Raw genomic sequence first — 19293 nt, 5'->3', positions numbered from 1 at the left:
TCTGTTTACTCAATGGATATTTATTGGGCATTTACATGGGAAAGATGCTATTTTAAAGGTTGGGATTATAGCACAAAGCCCCACCCCCAAGGAGAACAAATGTGTTGGCCATCTGGACATCACCTAGACCACAGATTCATGCAACATTACTCCTTGCTCTCCTGCTAAGATGATGGCCATGGTGACCCAATTCCCACACTTTCTATGGCTCCCTACCTGTCATCTCTCTTGCTTGCCAAGGCTTCAGGCAAATTGGCCACTACATTTCTCTTCTGTATTCACCCAGATCCACATTACTCATTAAGAGAGCTGCTGATTAGGGGTTCAGTCTGAGTCTGTGGTTTGATTAAGCCTTTTGATCTTCTCCTCTCCTCTCCTTTCAATTGTGTCTGCTGGGCCAGGCCCACATCTTCTGTCAACCACTGCACCTGGACTGCAAAAGACTCTCCCAGCCACTGCAGAAGCCATCTCACATAAGGAATGTATGCCTTCAGTGTCCTACTGTACCCTCTGTACTGTTCTATAGCTACATCTAGTTAGCACAGGTCCTGTGCTTCACAGCTTGGCAACCTTCAAGGATGGAAATCATCATGATCCCCATTCTGCAGATAAAAAAACAAAGGTCAAGAGATTTAAAAAAAAATCTCCAAGGTCACACATCTCATAAACGATGGACCTGGGATTTAAAGTCACACAGCCTAGTTCTGGATACCAAATTCTCCCAGCTGTGTTATTCTGTCTTCATCGTCATTATTCTCCTCCCAGGACACCTTCTATCTCCCTGCGTTTCTGCTTCCACCTTCTGTCTCCTTTTTTCTATCTGCCTTCAGTTTGCTTTCTATTAACTCTTTTCTAATTCCAAGCCTGCTCAGCTGTCTCTATCTTGAAGGGGGAAAAAAGACCTCAGTTAAACAAACATACACACATCTATTTGTTCACTACACCTTACAGTAAGGCAACTAAACCCTGCCAAATATCAGCCTGCATGTCTCCCTTCATGCCAACTTGCAGAAAAGCAATTTCTACTTTAAAAAAATCATGTCTCTCTCTTTCTCTCAAGCCCTGTAGTCTACATTCCTCTCTCTCTGCCAGAATTATGCCTCTTCATCCCCCATCTGTCAAACAGAATGGCTTTTTCTGAGCTCTTGTTCTACATGACTCTTGTGTTCTATGTGATATTGTGGACCAACCCCTGAGTCATTTGGAATATTTCAGCATAGGTTGAATCTCTGAATAGAACGATGGTTCTCAACTGGGAAGACGTGAAGGGAGGGCAATTTTATCTCTAGGGGACATCTAGCAGTATCGGTGAACAGTTTTGATTGGCAGGACTGGGGAGTGCTACTTGCTTCAAGTGAGTAGAGGCCAGGGATGCCAGTAAACACCCTACAGTGCACACACAGTCCCCTCCACAAAGAATTGTTACCAAATGTTAACAGTGCCAAGGTTGAGAAACGTCTAGATAGAGCAAAGAGAAATGAGAATTCTTTAAATTTTCTGGAGCTTGCACTCCAAGCAGATCCACTAGTTTAAACTATCGTAATGGGATTACAGAAATGCCTGTTCCATCTCTGTTTTCCTCTTTGACATCTGGCACAGACTCCAGGGATTTGACAAAATGGAAAAGGCAGCAGAGGAGCACATCCCGACCAGGTCTGAGTGTGTGTCAGCATATAACACCAAGTGCTAATTCCCAGCTCCAAATTCCTAAGAGGTTTTCAGTTTGGATGCCTTTCAAAATCTACCTGTGTGCTGTGATATTCAGGTCAGCAATGGTGCTCCTATTAGCAGTGCTCAAGATCCAGTTTCATGAAACTAATGACAGGGAATTTTCCACAGAGAGCCTTGCTCACCCTACTTCTCATTTTGGACTTGATTTGGGAGAACAGAGCTTCAGTTTCTGGTCTTCACTGCTCACGTATAGGGGATTTTTAGGAGTTGGTTGCAGACTTACTAAAAACAAGATTTTAGTCACACTCAGTAAGGTATGGGACACTTAAGCTTAATTCCTCATATAAAAAATGTAAATGTCTGATACAGCTGTATATTTTCAACAAATATTTGTTGAATAAGCTACAAATCTTTCCATTTTTGTTCCAGAGACTGACATCACCAAATCCCCACCCTGAACTCCATGGTCCTCTTCAACTCTAGGACCTCTTCAGTTAGACCAATTAGACCACAGGCTGGTCCCAACTGACCTTCAAGTTTTATTTCTCACTAATTTTGTTTATGAACCCCTGTTCTATTCAAATCAGTATAATTAAAGTTTCAAAAACACTAAGTCTGTTCCCATGAGTATCTCTGAAGTACAAGACTTGTGCAATAGAAAAAAAGCCTCTTCTGAAAATGTAAATTCTAGCAATGAGGCCCAATAGTTTAATTATTTTTCAGGGGTAGTACTATAGTGTTAAATGTTTACTAATCCTGTTTATGGTAAGAAAAAACTCTTGGCACAAAATGGGAAAAAATGAAAACAAAACGATCTTTATCCAAGAAAAAAACAATGTATAAAACAGGCTCCTATCCAGGGATCTAATGCTAGGACATTTGAAATTTTACTTTTCAGACAAGTAGAAGAAGCTTGCCAAAATGTCAAAATATGTTAACAATCCATTTCTTTACCTACCTCACTGCCTTCCAACAAATGCTGCAGTACACAGAGCATTGAACAATCTCCATTTTTATTACACCTTCACCAACAATTTGAATCAATTCTACAAAGTTGATTTATGTGTGATCATAACTAATATTAAAGATGCTGCATCAAAACACCCTACTTCCTGGGGACATCAGTTCCTTTTTCCGCTCTGTGCTGTGGAGATTCCTTATTCTCCTGAAATCTTATTGCCTTACCTAGTTTACCATTTTTAACTCTCCATTGCTATGTGGTTTGTTTGTTTTTTTTCCTTTCATCTAAAATCCTCTCCCTCCCATGAATTTCATTTCATCCCAGCTATGGTGAGTGGCATACCACAGGGGTTGGAGCATTTTGGTTTGAGAATCAGACATTTCTGGACCTTGGTCCCCATTTTCTCACTTACTAGTTGGTACTTGAAGACTCTCAGCCTCAGGCAAGATGGCTACTGCTCCTTCAAGCATTGCTTTCGTGTTCCAAGCTGAAATAAAAGGAAAGACCAAAAGTGAAAGTCCTTCCAGCAAGGCGTTACCTTGGAATGAATACTTTCTGCAGGGACACTGGGATATATCTCACTGGTTAGAACAGTGTCACATGGCCACCCTAGAAAAAGAAGGATATTAGGATTGATTTATCTTGCTCCCCCTATCTATATTAGAGGAAATTGAAGGGTTGAGGGAAAAGGGAGGTTGTAATAATGCCTGTTGAATCACCTTTCATTCTTTGCCATGGAGGTACCTCTCAGAAGGTATGGGAGTCCCACCAATGCAGAAGGCTTTTATGGCACTTCTATTCATTTGTTCAATTTCAGTGTATTGCTTGCATTTAAACTTACATGTTCTTGGTCATGTAGATTTATGGGTTATATTATCTAATTATAACTTAATGAAACCTCACATAAAACACAAGTGCTTTAAAAACAATTCTTGTGAAATGGAAACAAACCACAAGAGACTCTAATGACAGAAAACAAACTATGGGTTGACAGAGGGAGGTGGGTGGGTGATGAGTTTGATAGGTGATGAGTACAAAGGAGGGCATTTGGTCTGATGAGCACTCAGTGTTGTATGTACATGATGAATCACTGAATTCCACTCTTGAAACCAGTATTACACTGTATGTTAACTAACTAAAATTGAAATAAAAAAAGAAAAAAAAATGATTCTTGCAAGGAAACCATGATATGAAAATATTAGTAATAATTAAACACAAACTACACAAATTCATTATCACATACATTCTGTGATTGAAATGATCACAATCCAAGAAGATTAAAGTTCAGGCAAAACATCTTGAAATTATCTAAAAGACTCAAGGATGACCTCATCTGAAGTATATATGGGATCTTGAGATGCTAACATGAAACCATCATGGTTTGCCTGAAAACACCCAGAATTTAAAATATATAAGTGCCAAGGATCCAGAATGTGAAAACACACCTCTATAACTTTTTCTTTATTACCATTTAAGTTCATGAGATTCTCAGTCCATGACTTTAAATTTTTCAGTAAATCTGATAAATATTCAGAACTTTATTTTGAAGTTTTCTCATCCAGACAAAGAGATCTCAAAAGGAAAATGTATTTCGTTGCCATAGTAATGTTGGCTGAAATGACGTGAAAGATAATACAGTGATAAACCAAAATGCATGCCTCTGTCATCAAGTACTATTGGAAGATTCATGGAGGGATACATTGCTGATATAGATTTGGAGGAGATATTATTTGAATAAATTATTCAGTGTGGGAGAATGGCTATAGCGTTGGATAAAAGTAAAAGTATTTTTTTAAACATCTCTGAGCTTAAGGCATTTTTTAAAGATTCTTTTTCACTAATGACTATACAAATAAATGTATGCTCATGAACTACTGAAGGGAAAAAGGTACAGGAGATTATACAGTCTTGCCATAAAATGGATTATTTAATGTGCTTATGAGGAGAAGTTGTGCTATAATTTGGTAACAGATTAATTCAAAATTACAATGTCCTAATATATCAACAGTCTTGGTCACACTAGGTCTTTTATGGATCTATTGGCCTTTTCCCCAGGGAGCTATCTCCTAAGCAATGGCCTAGAGATCCAAGGTGCTTCCATTTTTATGCCCCATCACAAGACAAGGCTGCCAGGTCACTGTTGCAGGTAAAGAATGGGCTGGATCTTCATGCATGGACTTTTTACTGCCTTGGGCAGGAAATTACTCTGGTCACTTCCACTTGCAATCCATTGGCCAGAATTAGTTGATGGCTTCACTAATTGCAAGATGGTAAGAAGTATAGTTTCCTGTGTGCCCAAGAAACAGGGAAGAAATGAATGCTGACAACCACTACTACTGTTTTCTACATCTAATAAACACATTTTTTTTGAATGGAGGAGTGTGTAAAAGTAAACATTATGGAGCACTTTCTTTGATGGAGTAAGAAAAGGATTCCAGGGCAAGCACTATGGAGATAGAACTATATGTAAAATTCATTTGTTGCATGTTTTACAAATAATGTATGTTACCAGTGAGGTTGAGGCCAGGATGTCACAGATGAGGTTAATTTTAAAATTCAAAGATTTCTCAACTCATCAGAATCTTTAAAATATTTATATGAGTTGGAGAATAACCAGGAGAATCATTTGTATTTCACAGAAATTTTCTAGCAATCTAATGGCAATGTATGATACAGTTATGGAACTCAAAGATGAATTATGTGTTTCAAAAAGTAAAACAGCAAGGGTTCTAAATTTTTTTTATTATTTCTGTGAGGACAAATGGCTGTTAGTTTTAAGTTGCCTGACATATATTTTTGGGAAAAAAGTATTCAAAACTTCAAGATAAATCACCAATTTGATGTTTAAGCAATAAATGGAAAAATAATTACCTTTCAAAAAATCATACTATCAAGAGAGTATTTTGAAAACAAGTATACAGAATGTAGAGATACTTCACTCATTATTATTATTTTTATAAATTTTTCTTGTATTTACTTTTGGGAGAGTGCAAGCAGGAGAGGGGCAGAAAGGGGGACAGAGGATCCAATGTGGGCTCTGCACTCACAGGCTGACAACAGTGAGCCCACTGTGCAGCTCGGACTCATGAGCCGTGAGATCATGACCTGAGCCGAAGAGGGACGCTCAGCTGACTAATCCACCCAGGTTCCTCGATACTTCACTCATTATTAAAAGCATCATAGGAGTTGTGTGTACATAATCACTATTATCTATATACTAAAAACAGGATTTTGAAAGTGCTCAAGAATTAAAACAATCATTGAATAATTAATGGATAGGATTTACAATAAATAAATTATACACACATATAATTTGGTAACCACTAAAATCCAAATCTAAATAAGTTGAATCTAGAACAGCTTAGTGCCTATGTAAAAAGCCCTCAGTAAAGGTGAGTGGTGAGGGTAGTGATATACAATAGAACCACCTATTTATGTGTTAGGGGCCCATCTGAGCAAGTCGGGTTGCAAGATCAGAACCAGAAGACTAGTTCCTAGAAAGATCAGTCTAGTAAACTGTAAAGTCACAATCATGACAAAAAAAATTTCATTGAAACACTCAACAAGAATTGAATACTAAACTTTATTTTAGGAATTTCTTTAGGAACTGGGAATACAAAAATAAATAACCATAGTAACAGTAATAATACCACCAGCATTCTTGAACACTTACGTGGTTAGCAACTTTCATGTGTATGAACTTATTTATGACTCACAATCCAATGACTTAACATGTGGCGTTTGCTACATGTTCTTGTATCAAGTTTGCAAAATAGCTTCTTCAGTTCCAACATAATTTTTCTAATTAAATGTATGTAAAGGGTCAATGGCACTCCTATTATATATGAACATAACACTAGTTTTATGCAGCAGAGAAACACTGGTTCTATGCAGCTTCATGGTGGTAAGATGATTAAGTAAAATATTCCCCTCTCCCCAAGGAGAGTTATGGGGACATGATATCCAGTTCCAGCCAAAGAGATCGAAGTCAAAAATTTAGAGTTAAGCTTTTGGGTAAGCCCATTAAAGGGCATCTCTATTTGCCTGTTTTTTTAAATTAGGTTGGGTGTCTTTTTTTTTTTTTGTCCTTATTCTTAAGCTTTGAGAGTGCTTTATGTATTCTAGATACAAATCCTTTGTCAAAATATGTGATTTGTAAGTATTTTCTCTCTGTGATAGCTTAATTTTTTCATTCTCTTCCAGTGTCATTCTCTCTGTGGTAGCTTTTTTTTTTTTTTCATTCTCTTCCAGTGTCCGCAGAGCAACATTTTGAAATTTGATAAAGTCTAATATATCACTGTTTCCTTTTATGGATCATACTTTTGTTGTCATGTCCAAGACCTATTTGCCTAATCCAAGGTTATAAAAGTTTTATTCTAAAGGTTTTATAGAGTTATATTTACATTTGGATCTGTGATTCATTTTAAGTTAATTTTTGTATCAGTTGGAGGTTTGTTTGAAGTTTGTTTGGTTTTATTACTGCTGTTTATGGATTTACAGTTATTTCAGCACCATTTGTTGAAATGATTCTCTGTTTTCCATTGACCTGCCTTAGCACCTTTATAGAAAATCAGTTGGCCATACTTGTGTGGGTCCATTTCTTGAATCTGTATGCTATCTCATTGGTTTGTGTGTCTATTCTTTCACCAGTATCTAATAATTTCAACAAAGGAATAAAGAAAACAAGCCATGGAAACAGGGATACACACACATACACACACATATGTGTTTATATATGTATGTATTAATATAAACATTATATACGTATATGTGTGTGTGTGTGTGTGTGTGTGTATTTTAGTAGTCCAGGCAAGAAATGGTGTCTTGAAACAGGTGGTAGCAGCATAATTAAAAATAACTGATCAGGGGCATCTGGGTGGCTCAGTTGGTTAAGTGTCCGACTATGGCTCAGGTCACGATCTCATAGCTCATGGGTTCAAGCCTCTCATTGGGCTCTGTGCTGACAGCTCAGAGGCTGGAGCTTGCTTCAGATTCTGGGTCTCTGTCTCTCTCTGCCCCTTCCTCACTCATGCTCTGTCTCTCTCTCTCAAAAATAAATGAACAATAAAAAAATAATAACTGATAAGATTCTGGAAATATTTAGAAAGAAGAGCACATGTGATTTGCTTAAAGGTGCAATATAGAGTGTGAATCAATGTGACAATAGTAGAGTAAAGTCAATGATGTGGGCCTGAATGACTAGAAGAAAGTGATTTCCATTTTCTGAGACTGGAAATTCTGGGGGAGAGGCGGGTTTGAGATGAATACAGAGTTCAGTTGAAGGCATATCAAGTTTGAGAGCAGAGTGGAGTGAAGATGTCATCTAGCCATCAAATATATAAAACTCGAGTTTTATATATTTGAGACTAAAGTTTAGGATAGAAATTGGTACTCAAGATACATATTCAGTATCATCAAGGTGATACTGTTAAAATCCCTGGGGCTAAATGATGGGGCCCCTGGGTGGCTCAGTCCATTGAGCATCCAAATCTTGGTTTAGTCTCAGGTCATGATCTCACAGTTTGGTGAGTTTGAGCCCGATGTCTGGATCTGCTCTGGCAGCATGGATCTGCTCTAGATCTCTCTCTCTCCCTGGATCTCTCTCTCTCTCCCTCTCTGTCTGTCTCTCATGCTGTCTCTCTCTCAAAATAAATAAATACACTTAAAAATAAAATAAAATAAAATTCACGGGACTAAATGAAACAATCTAAAATACTTACACAGAAGAGGTATGTGAGACCAAGACCTAAGTCACACAAATGTTTAGAAGTCTAGGAGATGGGTTAGTATTAGGAAAGGTGACTAACAAAAAACAGGAAATGATATGAAAAGGTAAAGCAAATGGTATTCTGGAGGCCAAATATTGAGTCAGTCATTATATATATGAATGGTTGCTCATAGACTGAAGAAAATGAGGCATAAGAAGCCATAGTGAAATTGATATAACATCTTTTCGGTGTGCTGGTGGTGATGAAAGCCTTCTTGTGGTTGATTCAAAAAATAATGGGAGGGGAAGAAGTTGAGATAGTAACTCTAGAGTTTTGCTGTAATAGGAATCAGGGAAATGTGTAGTAGCTGGGGTAGAATGTGGGGTCAAGACAATTTTCTATTAGGATGGGACAGATAACAGAGCATTATATAACTTTGGGAATGATTCAGCAGATAGGTAAAAATTGGTGGTGCAGGTGAAAAGTGACAATTGCAAGAGGAGATGAGGCTGAGTGCTGAAATGGAGGTGTTGACATTATGCCTTATAAAAGAAGGAAAGGCATGGTGCATGCAGGTGGGTTGGTAGGTCTGGCAGTGCAAGCATGGTCACATTCTCTTCTGGTTGCTTTCATTTTCTCAGTGAAATAACAAGGAATTTATACCAACGGAGCTTGAAATAGGGAGCAAAGGTGTTGAAAGTCAGGGAAAGAGGAGAAAATATGAAACCACCTATTGGGAGTGGTGGAGTGGATTGATGGAGAAATGCAGGAAGGTTTCTGGGCTTGATAGATCATTTGGCATGGTTGTGGGATTTCTCCTGTCATATTCATCTACTAAAGTGTGGGTGTGGAGTAAGTGAAGAGTTGGATTTAACCACCTGTGACAACTTTGATGACAAGAAAGAAGTACTAATAGAAGGGGATGCCAGGAGGTGGTTAGAAAGATACATGCCATAATCAAAGAGAAAAGTGAAGACATGGGGTTCATGAATGAAAATGTAATAGGATTTGTGAAGATGCAGACCAGTAGTTTGAAAAATGTTTCATTACTGGATTATGAAGGCATTTGAAAAGGTCATGGTCAGCATTTTTGAGAATAAACAGAATGGATGGGATGGGTTAGAATACAAAATACCAGATAGCATCACAGGTAATAAGTGTATATATGGTTTCACTAAACATTTGTTTTAGTTATGTACATGAATATGTGTGCTGGGTTGCAATATAAAATGTATTTTTTAATGCAGGTCCTGGTCAAAACTCTGCCCTCTAAGTTATTTAAAGGAGGTACATGGGAAAGGCCTGGGGCATCAAGCCTCATCTATTACTACACATGCAGCTTTGCTGCTATAGTTTAGAACTCTTCTGTTTGCAAGAAAACAAAACAAAACAAAACCCTACAATTGACTTTTTAAAATCTATTACATTCCAAATTATGACACTCTCATTTAATCTAGCTTGTGGGCAGGGTCAGAAAACATCTCTCTTAGCAGTGCCATATGTCTTTCCATCTTAACTTTCTGACTAGTGAGGTCCAGTTTGAGTTCATAGGTCTTTATCAAAGCATTCTTGCAGAAACTGACAAGAAATAATCAGCATACACCAAAAAATATAGAATTCCTGCCATGTCCCCTAACACTGCAGCCTTAATAGGAACACGACTTGTGTTTCAAGGTACAACAGGCAAAAAATTGCCAAATGTTTTACCACCACATAGCAAAGGTCATCAGTTTTTTAGTCTACAATAGTTATGTCCTCCATCACAAGGTCCTGCTAAGTTAATTCCATGTGATGGCATCCTACTTCCTCCTACCAAATTCTGTGTTAGGGAGGGGTAGTAATCAGCTGAATGCAGCAGAGAATACAAATAGTTGTTTAAACAAATCAGAATTTTATTTCATTTTTCATGAAATAGAATAGCTAAGAGTTGTTAAAGCAACTCCTCAATGCCACCAACATCCCAGGATCTATCTTTCTACCTAGTTATCTTTGGCTATTTATCTATTATCTACCAGTTTTATGCCTGTTTTTCTCTCCTCTGCTTCAAACTCCTGGCCCTGGGTCTCTGCAACCTATGTTTTCTGACTCTTTGGCAGCTGGATTCTTATTAAATTCTGCCAAAAAGGAGTCACTGATAGAAGATTTTAAAGTGTGAGAAAGAAAGAATAATTCTGACTCTGCCTCTGAAAGCATTGGCAGTTGCCCTAGTAGCTGTTGATTTTAAGAATAGTGTAGACCAGAAGGCTGTGCACTTACTCCAGCAGGCCAGTTCTCCCTGGATGCTAGCTCTGGCAGGAGTAGCACTCTTTAAAAATGCTAGGAAGCACATGAAAATGGGTTCCATTACAGAAGTGGCAGCAGTTTACTGATTTCAGGGTGATATCTTTTCTTCCTTCTGCTCCTCCAGTCCTTTTCACACATTTTAATAGTTTCCCTCTATTCAATTCTCTCTGCTTTAAATACCTAATACAAATGTTTTTGCTACCTGAGTAGATACTGTTATTTTGCTCTTGGGGAAAAATATTTTTTTAATTAAAAAAATTTTTTTTAATGTTTATTTACTCTCGAAGGAGAGAGACAATGTGAGCGGGGAGGGGCAGAGAGAGAGGGAGACACAGAATCTGAGGCAGGCTCCAGGCTCTGAGCTATCAGCACAGAGCCCGATGCGGGGCTTGAACTCACGATCTGTGAGATCATGACCTGAGTGAAGTTGGTTGCCCAACCGACTGAGCCACCCAGGCACCCCTCTTGGGGAAAAAATATCAAAAATAAGAATCTGAATGAACTTGAGCAAATCACCACTCATTACCAGTGGAAAATAAAATACTGATAGCCCATGACATGGTTAATTTTCACAATATTTTATTTTATTATTTTACTTTATTTTAATTTTTTAAATGTTTATTTATTCAGGAGCACCTGGGTGGCTCAGTCTGTTAAGTATCCAACTGTTGATCTCGGCTCTGGTCATGATGATGATTTGGTTAGTTTTGATTGTATCAGAGAGCTTAAATAATAAGGCTTAAAATTAAAACTCAAGCTCAAGGCTTAAAATTTTCACCATCGGCAGGACTGAGAGCTGAAATTCTGAAAAACTTAGAATTTGCTTCTAGTTTGCAAATTACAATATAAGTAGCATTCATACACGTTCTAAGTCTCTTATGTGAAAGTTAGGGCCTTAACTGGAATGAAGGGAGATCCTTTGAATTGGAATGGTGCACTTGGGTACAATCTGAGAACCACACCCCCCTCCCCCCCAATTTCCTGAGCATCCTGTGCCAATAGAAGAAACTCTCCTGTCCCTATTAAGGATATTAAGTTGCTCGAAGCAGGTGCCTTATAAGAAGATTCTCATTCTCCTCTAGACTCGCTTCATTACCCCTAATCATCCATAACTAGACAAATAACTAGAGACATAGTACAGAAAGCTCTAGAAGGAAAATTAAAAACTCTAACTGGGATAGAGCTGAGTTTGAACTAAATAGTAGAAAAATGTTAATTTATAATAGTAGAGATTTGGAAAATATGTGTCGAGATGAATTCAATGGGTCTTAGTGAGAGTTTATGGAGATCAGCTGTTGAATGGGGTTGGAGTCTTTCTCACAGTAGGCCCAATGGATTTAACCATCCTGTGGTTACTTCTGCAGTTCCTAAATACAGAATTGGGACACACTCAACAATGCAAAACCATGACATTGTTTCTGGAACTTCCGCTTCCTATAAGCATGTAAACAGAGCCAACACTTTCTGTATGGAAGTACTACAGAAATTAGTGCCCTCATCAAAAAACTTCAGAGTGGCAGGGATGATGCTTCCTATCACAACGTCATTTAACTGCCCTGTTTGGCAAGTGGATTATAGAGAATGACTCTGTTGGATCACAAATCCAATTAGGTGATTGCCTTTTACAGCTGCTGCTCCAGATGTGTATATTTATTGAAGCAGATTAACACAGTCCTTGACAGCTGATATGCATATTGATCAATTAAGTGCTTTTTTTCTCCATGTTAACATCAAGGACCACCAGAAACAGTTTGTTTCACCTGGCAGGGAGAGGGCCATGGTAACCCTTCTCCCCTTAATCATAATAGAGTGTGGAGAATCTTAATGCGCCTGACACTCCATAGATCATTCATTATATTAACTAAATCTGAGGATCAGTTCATGACAAGTATCATAAAAGCCTAAATAAGACAAATTTGTGCTAGAATGTAGGACATAAACACCATGAAAATTCAAGAGTCTCTTTAGAAAAGTTTCTAAGGATTCAGGTGTCTGGGGCTTGCTGGGATATCCCTTCCAAAGTGAAGGGGATGTTTCATACCATTAAGAAAGAGGCAGAATCATCTCTTTGAATTCTGAAAACAGTATATACCAATGTGAGTATGTTGCCTTCTCTCATTTGCTGAGTAACTGACAGCTGGGTAAGGCCTGGAGCAAAACAAAGTTTGCCAACAGGACCAGGATGCAGTGCAAGCTACTGTATCACCAAGGCCTTTTGACCCAGCTGATGCAATGGTACTGAAGTCTGTGGCAAACAGGGACACTGTATAGACCTCTGGCTCCTGCTTGCTTCTGGGTCTCAATAAAGACTTAACTTCTGACCATGGAATACCAGGCTGTCGGACAACCTGAACTACATATAATGAACTTAATGATATCTAATTAAAAATGGTATTTAAAAAATATTTATTTGGAGAGAGAGAAAGAGAGAGAGAGAAAGAGAGGGAGAGAGAAAATGAGAATGGCAAGCAGGCTCTGCACTGTCAACACGGAGCCTGATATGGGGCTTGAATTTATGAACCGTGTGATCATGACCTGAGCCGAAACCAAGAGTTGGATGCTCAACCAACTGAGCCACCCAGGTACCCTTAAAAAAATGTTACTTTTTAAATCCTATAGCCAAAATACTACAAGTGCAGGAATAAAAGGGTAGAAGTGGAAGGGGGTTCCCCCAATATTACTTTTAATAACTCACTCCCCAATGCGTTGCTCCCTGTCTCTGAAAATTTGACCTCTATTGATTCAGAGATCTTAGTTCCTAAGAGTGTATGCCAGCTTATATTAAGCACTTCAACAGCTATCAGTCCCCACAACAGCTTAGTGAGGTAGATAAAATTATCTCCTTCTTATAATGAAGTTCAGTAATTAGCCAGAGGTCAACCTGCTAGTAGTACAAGGCAGTGCTGGGAACTGAACCCAGGTTCTTCTGCTTTCAAAGCCTGTATTCTTTCCCATTATGTAGTTTTAGCTTCAGGGGTTAACTGAAAAAATGCTGCAACTCAATACTGTCAATACAAAAGTGCTAAGTACTCATCCCTAGCACAATGGAAACCAGGTCTTGTTGGCAACAAGCCCATTCATTCTAATTGACATTGCTGTCTAACAGTCACTCTAAAACAATCACAGCTTTTAGTTTGCTCCTGAATCTGCAATTTGGGCAAGACACAGTGGAAATAGCTCTGTTCCACTAATGTCAGCCTGAAGGTTGAGGACTAGAATCATCTGAAGGTTTGTTCATTCACATCTTCCAGTTGACTATTACTGCTATCACCTGGAAACTTAGCTGGACCACAGGGTGGAACATCTATGCATGGCCTCTCCTGGAGCCTGAGCTACCTGACAACATGACGAATTGTTCTCAAAGGTGAACATAATAAAGCAGAGAGAGCCTGGTGGAAGTCGTGTGACCTTTTCTGACCCAGCTTCAGAAGTCACATAGAGTTACTTCTGCTGCCTTCTATTTATCCCACAAGGGCTGGCTCAGTTTCAAGACGTAGGAAAAGGCTGGCTCAGTTTCAAGACGTCTCTTGGTGGGAGAGTAGCATATGAGGTCAGAAATATTGCCGTGGCCATTTTTGGACAGTGCAATCTGCCACACCATTACTAAGGCTATTGAACAGTAGAACCAAAACTTATTGGTATATATTCAGACTTAGCCAAGGTGAAATCAGGAACAGTGGTGGTCTTAAGTCTATGGATGGGATCCACAGTATATTCAGCTATAGAAAGTTGAGAACATGAGTCAATTGCTTAAACTTGGAGAGGAGGGTAGGCCTTTATTTATTTATTTATTTTTAGTGGTAAGAAATTCCTTCTTGCCTCACTGTCCACCCACATAAAAAAGAGCCCACTCCACTCAATTTATCATGTCTGTTGAGTATTCTGCACAAGCGTCTTTGAGTGCAGCAATGAATTTTTACTGCCGTCTTTGAGAGGGATAATACCAAATGTCATGAGAATGATTTTTATGAGGAAATAGCAGCACCTTGTTCCTACTCTGTCATAATTTAAAAAATAAAGCCATTATTAATTACCAAACCATTTTATAACAAAAGTTAAGAAGAAAATATATGAGGAAGTCATGTTATGTACAGAGGGTAAAAGCCAGTGTTATCATCTATCTTTATTTCCTCACAGAAGATGAAGGAGAAATGTAATAGTTTGATATATGGCATGCCACATGAGCACTGCCACACTAAACAAGGAATAGGGATAGAATAGCAGTAAAAATTGGAGAATGACACTCAAAGACTACCTGAGTAATTCCTTATCTGGTAAAGCCAGGTTTCTCTGGGTGATCTGCCAGTGCGAAGACTTAACCCCTGTGCTATCACTATGCTAAGTGTCATGGGTGGTCCCCAGGAGTGAGGGTGGCAGGTAGAATGTTCCATGGGTATGCAGACAGTTCTCTCAGGGTCTACCTGCTTCCTGTGAGCACTCTCATTTCCATACCAATATTGTTAATTACCAATGCTCCCCAAAGAACAAGACCCCTTACAGGGCCTGTGCCACGTGATATGTGAAGAACAGGGGGAGGATTTCTCTGCTAACCACCCTGTCACATGTAACCAACCACTCTGTACCTCTCATGAGAACCCCATGATATAAGTTTATTCAGCCCCCCCCCCCTCCATTAACCTGGCACAGATCAAAGAGGCTGGACTAGAGATTGATGACACAGACTAGTGTTTCCAGACAATTCGTTCCCCTAGGCAATCCACAGGCATCACCCACATTCACCTAGATGGGGTTGAATCCCAGTCTGGGCTCAGTGTTGGGTCTTTATTACAATACTTTCATTTTTCAGCCTCTTTAACTCTTTCCAGCATTTCCAAATTGTCATGCTGGGTCATGGGTAGTAATGAGATTTGGTGAGTAAGGCAGAACTCATGGACTGGAAGAAGAGTCTGAACTGTGGACTCAGACATTATTCTAGGGGTAAAAAACAGAAACAAGGTAAAGGCAGAGATGGAATTGTCAGAAAGCATAGTTTGAAGCCTGATCAGATGTGTAGGAACCAGTCACTGACTAATTACCTCCATTCTCCCCTCAGTCCCATTTACTTTCATCATGGAAGAGTTAGATGGGGACAGAAGTGGAAAACAGGGAGTACAAAAGTTAAACATTTCTAAAACATGAATTTTGCTATACTTCTTGATTTAAATCTTTTGCTAGCTCCCCATTACCTTCTGAATAAAAGCATAAACCCCTATATATGTCACACAGGGCCTCCCTAATTAACTCCTTGCCTGTTCTTTCTGTCTCACCTCCTGTGTTAGTTTGCCAGGGCTGCCATTACAGAGTAACACAGCCTGGGTGGCTTAAATAACAGAAATGTAGTTTCTCATAATTCTGGAGGCTAGAAGTCCAAGATCAAAATGTCATCATGATTGATTCCTTCTGAAGCCTCTGCTCTTGGCTTGTAGATGGCCTTCTTCCTGTGTCTTAATATAGTCTTTCCTGTCTGTATCCTAATTTCTTTTTATGATAGAGACACCAGTCACCTTGGATTAGGGCCCAACCTAATGACCTCATTCATCCTTAATTTCTTTGAATTCTTTTTGCACATGTTGTTACTGAGCTGGAACACTCAATAAGTCCTTTAGGCTCAGCTTCCTCAAAAGTCTTCACTACAACTCTGTCCATCAGATTATGTTTCCATAGAGCCTTCTATAAAGCTCCATCATGTTGTATGTCACATAGAATTGTATGAGTCTATCTCCTTGCTCTCCTCCACAAACCCATGGAGGCAACAAAAGCATGTGTGACCTCCACCTACACATAATAAATGCCCCACAAATTTTTAGAGACTAAATGAAAAGTCTACTATTACTTTATGTCTAATAACTAGGGACAGCAATGATTAAGTTAGGGAGAGAGGCCATGAGCAGTATCCTAACCCATAATATTCCCCCTAGGATAAGTACTGTAAGGAAAAGAGGTAAAGTCTGCCACTAGATGCAGTCTGGTGCCTGAGAGTAGGGTGAGAGCCAAAGAAACAGAGGCTGGAGCCACCTGGGCCCAGAGTAAGGCAAGTCTGGATCTTAATGCCAGCTACTAGCTTTGTGCTTGCAGCTAAGTTTCTTGACTACTATGAACTTAGTTTCCTCATCTATAAAACTGTGAAAAGTATTAATAATGCCTATTTTGAATTTATATGAGAATTCCATGAGATAAGATACACAAGGATGTAAGATAATTGTTAGTCAGCATTTGAAAAGATACTGAAAAGTTTTAATGACATTCTAATATTTAACATGAAGATAAATAAACATTTTTTAAAAATGGGGGGGGGCCCTGGTGGCTCAGTCAGTTAAGTATTTGACTCTTGGTTTAAGCTCAGGTCATGATTTCAAAGTTCAATTGTAAGATTGAGCACCAGAGCTTGCTTGGGATTCTCTCTCTCTCTCCCTCTGCCCCCTCCCCTGCTTGTGTGCTCTCTCTCTCTCAAAATAAATAAACATTTGTTAAAAAAAAACATGAAGACAATGGAAAACAGAATGGAGGTTCCTCAAAAAACTAAAAATAGAACTACCCTACGACCCAGCAATTGCACTACTAGGTATTTATCCAAGGGGCACAGGTATGCTCTTTCAAAGGGACACATGCACCCCAATGTTTATAGCAGCACTATCAACAATAGCCAAAGTATGGAAAGAGCCCAAATGTCCATTGGTGTACGAATGGATAAAGAAGATGTGGTCGGTCTGTCTATCTATCTATCTATCTATCTATCTATCTATCTATCTATCTACCATGGAGTATTTACTCGGCAATCAAAAAGAATGAAATCTTGCCATTTGCAACTATGTGGATGGAACCGGAGGGTATTATGCTAAGCGAAATTAGTCAGAGAAAGACAAATATCATATGACTTCTTCATTCATATAAGGACTTTAAGAGACAAAACAGATGAACATAAGGGAAGGGAAACAAAAATAATATAAAAACAGGGCAGGGGACAAAACAGAAGAGACTCATAAATATGGAGAACAAACTGAGGGTTATGGGAGGGGTTGTGGGAGGGGGGATAGGCTAAATGAGTAAGGGGCACTAAGGAATCTACTACTGAAATCATTGCTGCACTATATGCTAACTAATTTGGATATAAATTTAAAAAAATAAATAAAAGAGTATCTACTTCAAAAAAAATGAAGACAAAACAATTTTATGAAATTAAGTGTATAATGTGAGTTTAGTGTTGTAACAAAAATTATACATATGCATATACAGAAATACAGATTTTTAGAAAAAAAGAGCAAAGATATCTTCATGTTAGGCAGGTTTTGCAGGCAGCAGATGACATGATTAGGAGTGTAAGTGTTTGTTTGGAGGAGTGTTTTGGGGGAATAATATATGCAAAAGATGAAAGGGGAGGAAACAAGGTTGGGCAGAAATAGCCTTCAGACCACTGATACCTGTCAGAGGAAAAAGTAGAGAAAGCAATCTTCACAAAACAGATTGGAAGGTCTATGCCAATCCAAAGGGGAGCTCTGCAGCAAAGGCGACCATTAGGGGAGTTCCATATTGGGCAGAATTGGCCAGGCTCTGGTACTTCCACCATGCTCAGTTATTGGCTGGGAAAAGCATGCCCTCCATTCTAGAACTCAGTTCCAAGGTGTTAATGGCTACAGGCTGTCAGCTAACTACATTCCTTGAAGCTGCACTGAGAATTCATTCTTGATAGGAGATCTAAGTGGCTTATCTCCATAGCCACCCACCAGTTATTATTATTTTTTCCCAAGTATGTAATATACTTTTGCACTATAATCATTATGTGATTACACTACATTATGCTGTACATGAGATGCCTAGAACTTATTCATCTTATAACTGGAAGTTTATACTCCTTGACCAATAGCTCTGTTCTCTCTACCCCTGAACACCAGCAACCACCATTCTAATTTCTCTTTCTGTGGGTTTGGCTTTTTTATATCCCACATATAAGTGATATCATACAGCATTTGTCTTTCTCTGTTTGACTTATCTCGCTAAGCATAATGTCCTCAAGATCCATTCATGTTGTGACAAATGACAGGATGTCCTTCTTTCCCATGGTTGAATAATATTCTTTCACACACACACACACACACACACACACACACACACACACACCTCTTTACCCATTTATTTGTATGCTTTTAAAAAAATATTTATTTTCGAGAGAGAGAGCATGAGTGGGGGAGAAGCAGAGAGAAAGGGAGACAGAAGATCTGAAGCAGGCTCTGTACTGAGAACAGAGACCCCGATGCTGGGCTTGAACCCATGAACCATGAGATCATGACCTAAGACAAAGTTGGACACCTGCCACGCAGGAACCCCTATCTGTATGCCTTTTTAACAAGAGTAAGAACTGTTTACATTTCCTTCTTCATAATTTTCAATATTTTAAACATTCTTTATACTGTATCATTCATTCTCTTTTAATTAGGAACATATTTTAATCTGGGTGGCTCAGTCAGTTAAGTGTCCGACTTCAGGTCAGGTCATGATCTCACGGCTCATGAGTTCAAACCCTGAGTCAGGCTCTGGGCTGATAGCTCAAAGCCTGGAGCCTGCTTCAGATTCTGTGTCTCCCTTTCTCTCTGCCCCTCCCCTGCTCATGCTTGCCCTCCATCTCTCTCTCTCTCTCTCTCTCTCTCTCTCTCTCTCTCTCTCAAAAATAAATAT

The sequence above is a fragment of the Panthera onca genome, chromosome B3 (assembly GCF_046562875.1).
Source record: "Panthera onca isolate mPanOnc1 chromosome B3, mPanOnc1 haplotype 2, whole genome shotgun sequence".
In the NCBI taxonomy this organism is placed as follows: domain Eukaryota; kingdom Metazoa; phylum Chordata; class Mammalia; order Carnivora; family Felidae; genus Panthera; species Panthera onca.
The sequence above is the reverse complement of the archived record's forward strand: the minus strand, read 5'-3'. Positions refer to the sequence as shown.